We start from the raw sequence: 11,970 nt of genomic DNA on the forward strand, positions 1-11,970 counted from the left end.
ACATAGACATGAAATGTGATCTGTAGATATTGAGAAGTAATACATTTATGTAGTAAGTTTACTCTTTTAAAGTATATAACCCAGTAGGTATTTTTTTACTATGTTCTTACAATAACGCAACCATTATTCTATTTACTTTTAAAATAATTTGTCATTTGAGAAAAATCACTTTATTCATTAGCAGTTACTCTTCATTTCTCCAGACCCCCACCACCTATTAGTTACCAATCTAACTTTCTGTTTCAAGTGTCTCATTCTGGGTATTAAAGAGAAATCAAATCATCTAATAAAGAAGTGTCCCATTCTTCAGTCCTTTGGCTACTTTCAAATGAACTTAATATTTGTGATATTTATTCATGTTATAGGATGTATCCTTTCTCTACCTTTTTCCATGACTAGAAACTAGACCACTGTATTAACACACCACCCTTTGTTTACCTACTCATCAAGCAGTAGGTAATTGGGGTATCTCCTTTTTTTCTATATATAAACGCTCAGTTGCTAGTAGTTGCACCACCAGTAATGTAGCAGGTTCCTGTTCTCTGGTATGTTTACACTCTCACATATGTCTCAGCACCTGTGCATGCTAGACAAGTGCCTTCCCTGTGACTTATATCCTCAGCATGCAACATGTACTTTTCAATTCTTAGACCATATTTTGCTGTCCAGCTTCAAACTCATATATGATAGACACCACACACACACACACACACATACACACACACACACACACACACACACACACACACACACTCCTCTTCCAAGTGCTGGGATTGCAGAGCTGTGAAACCAGGACTGACTTATCTTTTGTATTTTCACAAGTATCATCTCATTGAAATTTGATTTGCAACACTTGACGGCTGATGGTGTTGAACATCTTCCAGTGTGCCAGTGGGACATTTGGAAATCTTTCCAGGTCCCATGGCATGTGGGTGAGGTTCAACCCACGGCTGGTAAGGGACAGACAAATATGCCATGTAGATGAAGAATGGGTGCAAAGTTTTATTAAAAGGGGCGGTGTAGTGGTGTGGAAGGGATGGGAGGAAGGGACAGAGAGAAAGAGAAACAGAGAGAGAGGGAGGAGGGAGACGGAAAAGAGGCTGAGACCTGCTTTCCTCAGTGGGGGAAAAAGAGAAGAAGAGAGAGAGGGAAGGGAGGGAGGGAGGAAGGAAGGGAGGGAGAGCACTAGAGAGACTGAGAGTGAACGGAGGGTCTCTTAAAGGGACAGGATACCATTTGCTATACAGCCAGGCAGATGGTGTGAGGTGCTGTGTGAGGGTGTGCCTGAATACTAACAAAATTTCTCTTCAGATCCATTTTTTTCCCTCTGTGTCACTGGGCTGTCGTTCTAGTGTTAAGTTATAAGAAATCTTAAATTCTGAAGAAAATTCCCTATAGGCCTATATATGGTTATATACAACACATGAGAATAAATTAAAGAGCAGGGAATATATAATGATTTCTTCTGGACCCATGTATGAGGCAAGCTCACACTACCCCCAAGCTCATGCACAGCCCTATGTTTTCCTTACTAGCTAGCATTTTACAAGCATTTGCTTATTTAGAGAGGGAGAGAAATCTAAAAAAAACACTTCTGTTTTTATATTTTAATGGAAAGAAAACATGGGGAAAGGGCCATTGAAATGGCTCTGCACCTAGGACCATATTCCATACAAGTCTGATAACCTGAATTCCATTTCTGGAATCCATGATAGGAGATTTAAACCAACTCCCAGATGGTGTCTCTGACCTCTACATATCTTTCTTGTCTTTCACAAATACACATACACACACACACACACACACACACACACACACACACACAGAGAGAGAGAGAGAGAGAGAGAGAGAGAGAGAGAGAGAGAGAGGCCAAGGAGCATTACTTCTTATTGGCCTGTTCCCTATGGCTTTCTCAGCCTGTTTTCTTATGGGAATGAGGACCATCTGTACAGATTGCTGCCAAAGTTGGTTGACTCAACATTGCAAACGAAACCTTTGGTGATTGCCCAGGTAGTCAGTTGTCTCTGTCAATTGTTGCACATTTTGGATATATCTCATTTGTTAAGTAATATTTATTCCCTTCTCAGATCTTTGACGGAGTTGAAGATTATATAATTGTAGTTACTCTCTACATATTTAGACTCCTTGAGGTAGAATGTTTAGCAAAACTTTTGTTCTCAATATTGTTTGTTATATTTATTATTTGTTATTATTGTATATAGTTGTATTTGGTTTAGTTCTGTCTTATTTAGACAAAAAGGGGAGATGTAGGGATAAGTCCCGCCCCTTAGGGGCTGTGTTCACCTCGGGCTAATGTTTACCTATAAATTTGAGTTTGATTTCCAGCATCCACACACTGTCTCACAACTGTCTGTAACTCCATTCCCAGGAATGCCCAGTGCCTTCTTCAGATGCCGGGCACACAAGTTGCATAGACATGCATGCATGCTTTAATCATCCAGACACATACAATGAATAAATAAAACATGGACATTTTATGTTTTGCTTAGGAATCAATTGCCCTGTGCTTGACTTCTCATCATATCTGTTGTGTGGAGGATAAAGAACCTAGGAACCATGGGAGTGGAAGAAGCAGTTTTGCGGTTGTGGGAAAGGGAGGGGGTAATTAGAACACGTGGGACATGAAGGCTGAAGGAGAAAAGAGGAACCGTGGGGAAGAAGACAAATAAGGGCAAAGTATGTTTCAAGATGTCAAAATAAAACCCATTGCTTGTTTTTTTTTTATTAAAACATAAATCCTGGGCTGGAGATGTAGCTCAGTTGGTAAGTGCTTTCTTAGCATGCTGCCTAACTTTATGCTAACTTGGCACAAGCTAAAGCCATCTGAGAAGGGAGAACCCCAATTGAGAAAATAATATGGGGCAATAGGCAGGCCTGTAGGGCGTTTTCTTAATTAGTGATTCATGTGGAAGAGCCCAGCCCACTCTGTGTGGTGCCACCCCTGGGCTGGTGGTCCTGGGTTCTGTAAGAAAGCAGGCTGAGCAAGCCATGATGAGCAAGCCAGGAAGCAGCACTCCTCCATGGCCTCTGCTTCAGCACCTGCCTCCAGGCTCCTGCCTTGTTTGAGCTCCTGCCCTGACTTCCTTCAGTAATGGACTATGATGTGTAGGTGTAAACAAAACTCAATGTCTCTGCATGATTGGGCAGTCCTTGGGTAGCCCAGAGGAGTTCTGGTGAGGATCCAGTGAAGACGGTGTACCAGAAACCAGAGCCCTTGATCCAGACCAACCACTCGTTGCTATGAACATTTGCTTCTAAAGCTGATTGGACAAAAGGGTGTATCATGTGGCATACTGCTCCCGAAGCCACCAGGACAAATGAGGAGGTATTGGAGAGAAGGGGAAGGAAGAGAAGCCAAGAGTTTTTTTTCTGTTATTTTGTTTTAATTTCTTGGGATTTTTTGTGCCTATTTTTTTGTTTATTTTATTTTGGTTTGATTTTTTAAAAATTTTTCTTTTGGGGGTACTGCAGGAGTAAGGGGAGGGCAACAGGGGAACTGGAAGGTGAGTGGAATTATGGTGCATGAAATTCCCAAAGAATCAATAAAGAAATTATGTTAACATAAAATCATCTATAAAGAGATTAATTGTGCAAAGTCTCAGATAAGCAGCTTAGCTGCTATACTTCCCTGACTTCCCATGCCCTAAAGTACGAGGCAGTGCATGTCCGGCATAGGTGGACAAGGGCACCACCATCCTCCACTCACTCTTTAATTGGAGACTGCATCTTCTTCATGAAGCACATCTAGACATCCCTCAGATGGCATATGTAATTCATTTCTCACCTTTGCTTCACTACAGGAAGCAATCACACCCATTAGTTAAACCTAAGAAGTTAATAGACGAGGCAACCCAGTATATTATGCTTCCTGGATGAACTTCCTTTAAGACTTGTTTTATTACAAGGGCTTGGCTGTGGTGCCAGAGGGCCGACACCCTGAGTTCCAGTTGTACGATAAAAAAACCCCAGAACTAAAACTGATAGATGTGCAATGCTGAGAATGGAAAATTGGAAGAGTAAAAAGAAACAAAAAGTAAGCAAAACAGTCTGGGTATTGGAAATGTGAATCTGTGGGTTCAGCTATTCCAGAGGTTGGGGCAGAAGGATCTTTTGAGCCAAGCTGAGACCAGTTGGAGACATAGTATGTAGTAAGGAGCTGCGGGGGGCTGCGTTCCTTCTCTACCACAAACTTCCCTCCTTCCCTTCTCCCCAAAGGGGCATTTGGTTAAATGAATACTTAGTGTTTATGTTCTTAGACTGTGCAAATATTGTTTACAACAAGCTATTTGGGGTACTGGGGCTGTAATTCTTTTTAGTGAAATTCTCTCCCTGCAGGTTACAGGTTACAATTCTCTCTCCTTCTCCCTCTCCCCCTTGCCCTCCATTTCTCCCTCCCTCCCTCCCTCCCTCCCTCCCTCCCTCCTCCCTCCCTCCCTCCCTGTTTTCTACGTGCGTCTCTATAATACAGCTCCAAACTCTCAGTACTGAACACTTGTGTTCAGCAAGGAGGCATGTATAAGGTTCATTCCCAGGATTGGAAAAAAAGAAAACATCTAAGTTGGTGGCTTTATAATCACAGTTATAATCCCAGCTCTTTGGATACTGAGACAGGGTGGTCTATAGAATGAGACCCTGTCTCAAAAATCAAAGTAAGGTTAGAGATGGCTCAATGGTTAAGAGCCCTGGCTAATCATGATGCTCAGGATCCAGGTTCGGTTCCCAGCACACACGGCCGCTCACAACCATATATAACTTCAGTTCCAGGGGTCCCGGTGCCCTCTTCTAGTCTCTGTGGTCATGTGCCATGTGGTAGACATCTATACATGCGAGCAAACACACATTTTGGACATCCATACATGTGAGCAAACACACATTTTAAAATAAATATTAAAAATCAAACTGAAAATTTACTGGTATAATTAAATGAGTAGGTGTTTGGTAAGTTAGAAGCCTCTGAGGAAACATTAGTTCCTAGGTTCCCATCCATACTGGTTGCCTTGGGGCCTCTCCATAGCATTGTTCTGGAAACACATTGACTTTCTCTAGTGCTGACCACAGTGTTACTTGAATCTCCATCTTCAGCTTGGTTTATTCTTTGAGGAGGTGAAAGAACATGTGACTTCCATGTCTGAGAACAGCCATTGTTTTGTCCTCACATATGACTCCCATGTCTGAGAACTGCCATTGTCCTGTCATCACATGTGACCTCCATGTCTGAGAACCACCATTCTGTCATCACATGTGACTCCCATGTCTGAGAACTGTCATTGCTCTGTCGTCACAGTGGATGCATAGTTTGATTGGGTATAAAATTGTAGGGCAAAAGTAATTCTACATAAGCTCACTGTTTTGTGTGTGTTCTTATCTTAAAGTAGTTTTATACTCACAGAGAAGTATCGAGTTGTGTAGAGTTCTGCCCTATGGCTTTACCCAGCTCTCCTTCACGCTGGCGTCTCACACAGACACAGTATGTCTTGCAGTGATGGAGGAAGGTCATTGGCTAATAAAGGGACTGCCTTGGCCCATTTTATTGGTTAGAAGTTAGGTGGGAGGAGTAGACAGAACAGAACGCTGGGAGGAACAGGAAGTGAGGTCAGACTTGACATCTCTCCTCTCGGGAGCAGACGCCTGAGAGAGACACCATGCCCCGCTCCCGGCATGAAGCTCCGACCCAGGATGGACTAGGCTAGAATCTTCCTGGTAAGACCGGTTCTCACAGATTATTAGAGATGGGTTGATCGGGATGTGAGAATTAGCCTGTAAGTGCTAGAGCTAAAGGGCCAAGCAGTGCTTAAAAGAATACAGTGTCTGTATAATTATTTGGGGGCATAAGCTAGCCGAGCAGGCGGCTGGGGTGTTGGGGACGCAGCCCCGCTGCCCTTATTACTTCATATGGCGCCCACATGGACAACTGCTTCCACATAAAGCCTGAGACAGCTTGGGAAGTAATTCTAGAACAAAAGGAAAGCATTGTGCCTGGTTTCTTGGTAGCAGCAATTTCTCGGTTCTACTCTGCTTGCCAGAGGCAAACAAGCACCTCTTCTAAGAGAAGCTTCCTGACTCAGCTTTAGCTGCAAAGCCTGCAGCTCATTAAGAGGTCCTGCCACGAAACACTTAAACGGTGTTGACGAAAAGCTGAACGCATGCTTTTCGGTTTTCAACCATAGCAGGAAAAAAGCTGCGCCGTTTAAAAATGCCGGCTTTCTGGGCTGTCCTGCCAGGACAAACTCTGACTCTTTTACGCAGGCGGTTTTTGCGGTTTGCAAGCACAGGCTGCTGAAGCTCGCTTGCTGGCTACAGCCAGTACCTCAGCCATGAGGCTGGAAAGCTAAGGAATGGGCTGGATCCAGCCGGCAAAGCCACGCCTTTAATCCTACTGATATTGCTTGGTAAATTAAGAACTCGTGTGGTCAGAAAAAGAGAGATATACAGTAAAGAGAGATTCAAAGACAAAGAAAATTTCTAAATGGTTTGAAGTGTGTTAAAAAATATATGCAGACTAAAATTTAAAGTTCTTAAAGTAACAAAAAAAAAGGAAGAGAGTTGTTGCATGTGGTACACACCTTTAATCCCAACACTTGGAAGGCAGAGGGAGATTGACCTCTGTGACTTCAAGGTGTGGTAGCACACGCCTTTAATCCCAATGCCTGGGAGGCAGAGACAGGCGGATCTCTGAGAGTTCAAAGACAGCCTGGTCTACAGAGTTACTTCAGGTCAAAGATACAGAGAACCTGTCTCAAAAAGCAAAAAGTTAAAAGTAAAAATAAACGAAATAGAGGTTAAAACAAAGCTGTACAAAGATGGAAAATACACAGAGAATCTTGATACTGTATGCTATTATGCTCTCTTTGAATTATTTAAATGCTGAGGAAGGAGCAACAGATGCTAAAAGATATTTATTTATAAATGCTGCTGAACTAATCCAACATAGATATTTTAAAAATGCCTTGAATTTGAAATTTGGATCTAAGGACATGATGCTTGGAAAGGAGTTTCTTATTTTGTTTTCACAGAGGGTGAGACGCTGTTCATTTCTTCTATTCCAATTTGGTATGATGGACCACACCCTCCTGAAGGGTTACAGTGAACATCTTTAGAAAATTGCTTCGCTCAACTGCCAACTGAGATGAAACTAGCACACAGGTTATACCATGAAAGACCTAATTAACGACGCCCCCATTCAGCAGGAAGCAGTTTGGAGAGAAAAAACTGTGCCCATGTTCCCAAATATGGTTTCTAAATGTTCTTTTACATTTAAAGGAGGATATGATATAGGTATGAATAATTTGCATTAGTATAGACTTTGCTTTATTGATAGAAATTTAGGGTCAATTTTGTTATATGTATATATATTTCTGATTTTGATTAGGGTATTGTGATTGTGTAGTTCATTTAAATATATAATGTATAATTAAGAAATATAGGTTGTTAATGGATAATCATTGTAGTCATGTTAGTTAGATTTTCTAGATATATAGAGATATATTTTAGATAGACATTCTTCATGTCTTTCAAAGATTATAGAATAGGACATTTAATGTTTTAATAACTGGGGACTTTTCATGACAATGAGACACTCTGCTCCTGGCAGCAGCAATCTACTTCAAGAGGAAGATGGGCATCGAAGAGGCACCTTATGGAGTTTGATAGCCATTTGGGCAAGAAACTGCTCTTGCCTGGACTATTGCATAAACTGGACACAGAGAACCCGCAGAGAGAGGACTACTGAACTTGCCTAAGGTGAGATGATCTTTCGGGGTTCCTGATTCATGAAAGAGTCTGCGAGACATTCTGCAGGACACAACAGATAGTGACTGAACTGACTTTGAATTTTCCTGCTTTATGGAAATGTCTGCTGGATACCATGGGCCTGAAGGCTGAAGATGGATGCCCCAATGGTACAGAGGAACTTTGGGTGACTGTCCAGGCAGCAAGATGTCTCTGTCATTTCTAGAATTTTAAAAGTTGCTTTTTTCTTGTTTGCTTATATAGTATTGTATCTTTCTGGAGTCTTTGATGGAGTTAAGAATAGTTAGTTATAGTTATAGTTTTCCTTAGTTATGATAAAGATTATTGTAACTTTTACTTGATAACTGTTTTGTTATATGTAATTTTGCTATGTTAAAGTTAAAGCTTTTTTTTTGTTTAAACCGAAAAAGGGGAAATGATGGAGGAAGGTCATTGGCTAATAAAGGAACTGCCCTGGCCCATTTTATTGGTTAGAGGATAGGTGGGAGGAGTAAACAGAACAGAACGCTGGGAGGAAGAGGAAGTGAGGTCAGTCTCGACAGCTTCTTCTCTCTGGAGCAGACGCCTGAGAGAGACGCCATGCCCCGCTCCCGGGATGAAGCTCCGACCCAGGATGGACATAGGCTAGAATCTTCCCGGTAAGTGCACCTTGGGGTGCTACACACAGATGATTAGAAATGGGCTAAATTAATATATGAGAATTAGCCTAGAAGAGAATGGGCCAAGCAGTGATTAAAAGGATACAGTGTCCGTGTAATTATTTCGGGGCATAAGCTAGCAGGGCAGGCGGATGGGGTGTTGGGGACGCAGCCCTGCTGCCGCCTTATTACTACATTGCAGTAGGAAATTAACTTCATGCCCCATGGTTTCCTACTCCACCAGCTACGTTCCACCAGGGTCTCCACAAATGTCATCCTGTTCTTCCAGGATTCTATGTTGCATGTAACTGTTGAGTCCTCTACTCTGGGCTAAGTCTTCAGTCTTTCTGTTTCTCACAACCTTGACATCCCTTAGAATGTTGTGAAGTTTGGATTTCTCTGAAGCTTTCCTCATGGTTACAGTGAGTTTTAGGCTTGGGGCAAGGACGCTCCAAGGAGCATGCCTTTCTCTGAGCATCAAGTCAGGGAGCATGAAGCTTATCGGACTTGTTACTGGAGAGAATGAGAATTCCTGTATAGAAGCTGTGTCTGCAAAGCCAAGTGACTGACGAAAACTTCAGTGATGGGGAGAGCCTGGCATGTTGTAGGTCCACAACCTAGCTGTAGTTTCTCTTGGGGCACCTGTAACTGACTAAATAGCCATTCCTTACATGGCGCTGTATCAGATTTAGTATCCCATCACTAACAGACATAGCCAGACCTAATACCTGACAGATACCTTTAGCACATACTAGCAAAACCTTTGTATCCCACCAATGGAAGGGCTTAGAGTGTTGTCAGACACAATCCAAGGCCTTTAGCAGTTTCCGTAGCTGGCTATAACCCACCAACTTGATGTACCCATCAATATGCTTGAAAATCGTCCTGATTTATGACTGTGTTCTTTTATCATAAAAGGTTCATGAAATTGCTACCTTCCTGGAGCATAGTATTTTGGGAGATTGAAAATCTATGGTTTTGCCCCCTGGTCATTCATATTTAGCTCCAAGATAAACCATGTCTTTTATTCCTTTGAGATGAGAGCTGTTTCTTCTTCTTTTATCTTTCATTCTTTTTTTCCTGCTTTTTTTTAAGTTAATGCTAGTGATGCAGACCTGTCCACATGGTTAAGTGATTTCTGCATTTTCCCACTATAATTTTGTTACAGGGCAAAATAGTGCACAGGTTTCCCCATCTTGTGTTCTTGCTGAGACCACTTAGGTTCCAAAATTTTATCTCCTTGATGGAGAAACCCATGGAAAACTACCCACCTCTATTCTAGGAACCTGAGGTCAAGATGCCTCAGCTAACTTAGCTTCTGTTAACCTGCTTGCTTGTCCAGACTGCCCCTTCAAGTAACTGTTTATCTTAGTATCTGTTAAACTATTGCAGCTACAGGGCGAGATACCAGGGTATGGTCTTGCCTTTTAAAATCTTTTACCCTAAACACTTGACATTATACTTGGGTCCTGAATACCTGGGTATAGTTCCAGACAGTTGGAATAAAGATTTCCAACTGGCTATAAACTGTGTCTGAGTGGTCATGTCATGTGGGCTCCCCTTAAACATTTGTTTTTTACTTGTTTGTTTCTTTGTTTTTCACATAGGCCTAATGTAGCCCAGGTTAGTCTCAAATTCTCACCACATAATTTAAGCATCCAATGATGAAGCTAACCTGCAGCAGTGATTGCTAGAATATTCTAGGGTGATTTTCTGTTCCTCTCCGTACTTTTACACTTATGAACTGAAATTCTCTTGTAAGGTGGAGCTGTCCCTTCCCTTTATGGACTTAGTCACTCAATTATTGACGAGCGTTGACTCAGAATCAATTACAATATAGGCTTACTGCTTACACTGCCCCTAGAATTTTTCAGGCCTTCTATACCATCCTCTGGAGCTCAGTGTCATTGCTATAGAGAACCTTGCTGTCATTTTGATATTTACATATCTCTCTGTATGAAAAAATGAAAGTGGAAAAGTGGAAAGAAAGCATGGTGTGAACTCTGTGGATGTGGCCAGGGCTTGTCATCTGAGGACAGTGCTGACCTTCTGCTGGTCAGCATCTCAGTCCTGGTGTGGGGCACATGTGCTTTCTGTCACACATGAGAGCTAAGTCAGAGAGGTCCCCGCAGCCTCTGCTCAGTTCACGAACTTCCTCTCAATCTCCAGTTTCTTATGTCTCCCCTGTGCTCATTGGGCAAGGCCACCAGAGAAGAAATAATAACATTCTGCTCAGAACTGGGGCAGCTGCTGCTGGAGTGAGGTGAGAGGTCGGGCTGAGGTAATTATCCCCCTACACTCTCCACTGCCTCTAGTTTCGATCGCACTTTGGTCCTTCCTGTGGCATGTACTAAGACCTCCTGATTTTAGAGCCTAAGTCCTGTGTCACGTGAAAGTGTGGACTCTGGAGACATGCTCTGAAGCACAAATGATGTGTGTGACCCACTCTGTGTCCTGTGCCCTGCCTCTAAACCAGAGTAGAAACTTCTTAAGTCTGGGCACATTAGAGGGGTTGATGCTGCCTCCCTCAGACTGGTGAGTGCTGGAGAGGAAACCTGCCAAGCTGCACAGACCAACACAGTGTTGACTCTGTCCTGTGAACTGTTTCCACATGCCATGGTTTCAATGTTCATCTCAAACCTGTGAGTCTCTCTTCTGCTTTTGGCTTTTATGAAATTTTGTTTCATTTTTTTCTTCCATTCTTCTTTTCTTTCCCTTCTTTTAATTCCCCTGTTGCCTGCCTGTTGAGGTTTGGGGAGCCCATACAATCAAATGTGTGTATACACGTCACTACTTAGGCTAATAACTCAATAGCCTCCTCTCTTTGGCTTCCCTGAAGACACCCCACAGTACCCCACATTAGTTTTAGCATTAATAACCGTGTGTTTGTCCTGCAGCCTCAGAATTGGATTGGTTATCTACATGCCCATCACAAAGGGCCAGAGGTGGACCTGCAGGGGAGTGACCCTGAGGTCTTCCCAAAGCTGTTTAGTCATCCCTGCCTCAAAGGAAACCAGGCCCAAGTTGAGGCCACACACTTGTGTAAGAACCTTGTGACCCAGCTGTGACTGAGCAAACAGCCAACAGACTCTCTCCAACAAATACCATCTGACTGCTCTGGAGGATTTGACCCCACCCTGTCTAACAGGAGGGGGTTGTGGTGTGCTCGTTCTTGTGCCTGGGTCATGGAAGGAAGACAGAAAGAATAGGGGAATTAAGAGGGTCTGAGAACGCAAAGATCTGGTTTGCCTTTCAGGCTGACTGAGAGTCTAGAAACTTCGACTCAACTGATAAACCAAAAATTTCCTTCAGAGACAATGTGCCGTTCCCTAACGATACCCCAGACAAAGATGCTAACAATGACAAATGTCGGCTGCGCATCAAGTTTGATGCTACATGAGACTCTGTTTAAAACAAAACAAAACAAACCCTCTGCTTCCACAGGGCTAAAATGTTTGTAACCTTGAGTTTTATGCGATTAACATACAACTCTCATCCCCAGATTTTTTGATGTGCCTCATAATGTCACAATGCCAAGCCAGCAGGGGCGCTATGACCAAGA

The sequence above is a fragment of the Microtus oregoni genome, unplaced genomic scaffold (assembly GCF_018167655.1).
Source record: "Microtus oregoni isolate MIOR12 unplaced genomic scaffold, Mior012 000016F_ref0000370, whole genome shotgun sequence".
NCBI classification, from domain to species: domain Eukaryota; kingdom Metazoa; phylum Chordata; class Mammalia; order Rodentia; family Cricetidae; genus Microtus; species Microtus oregoni.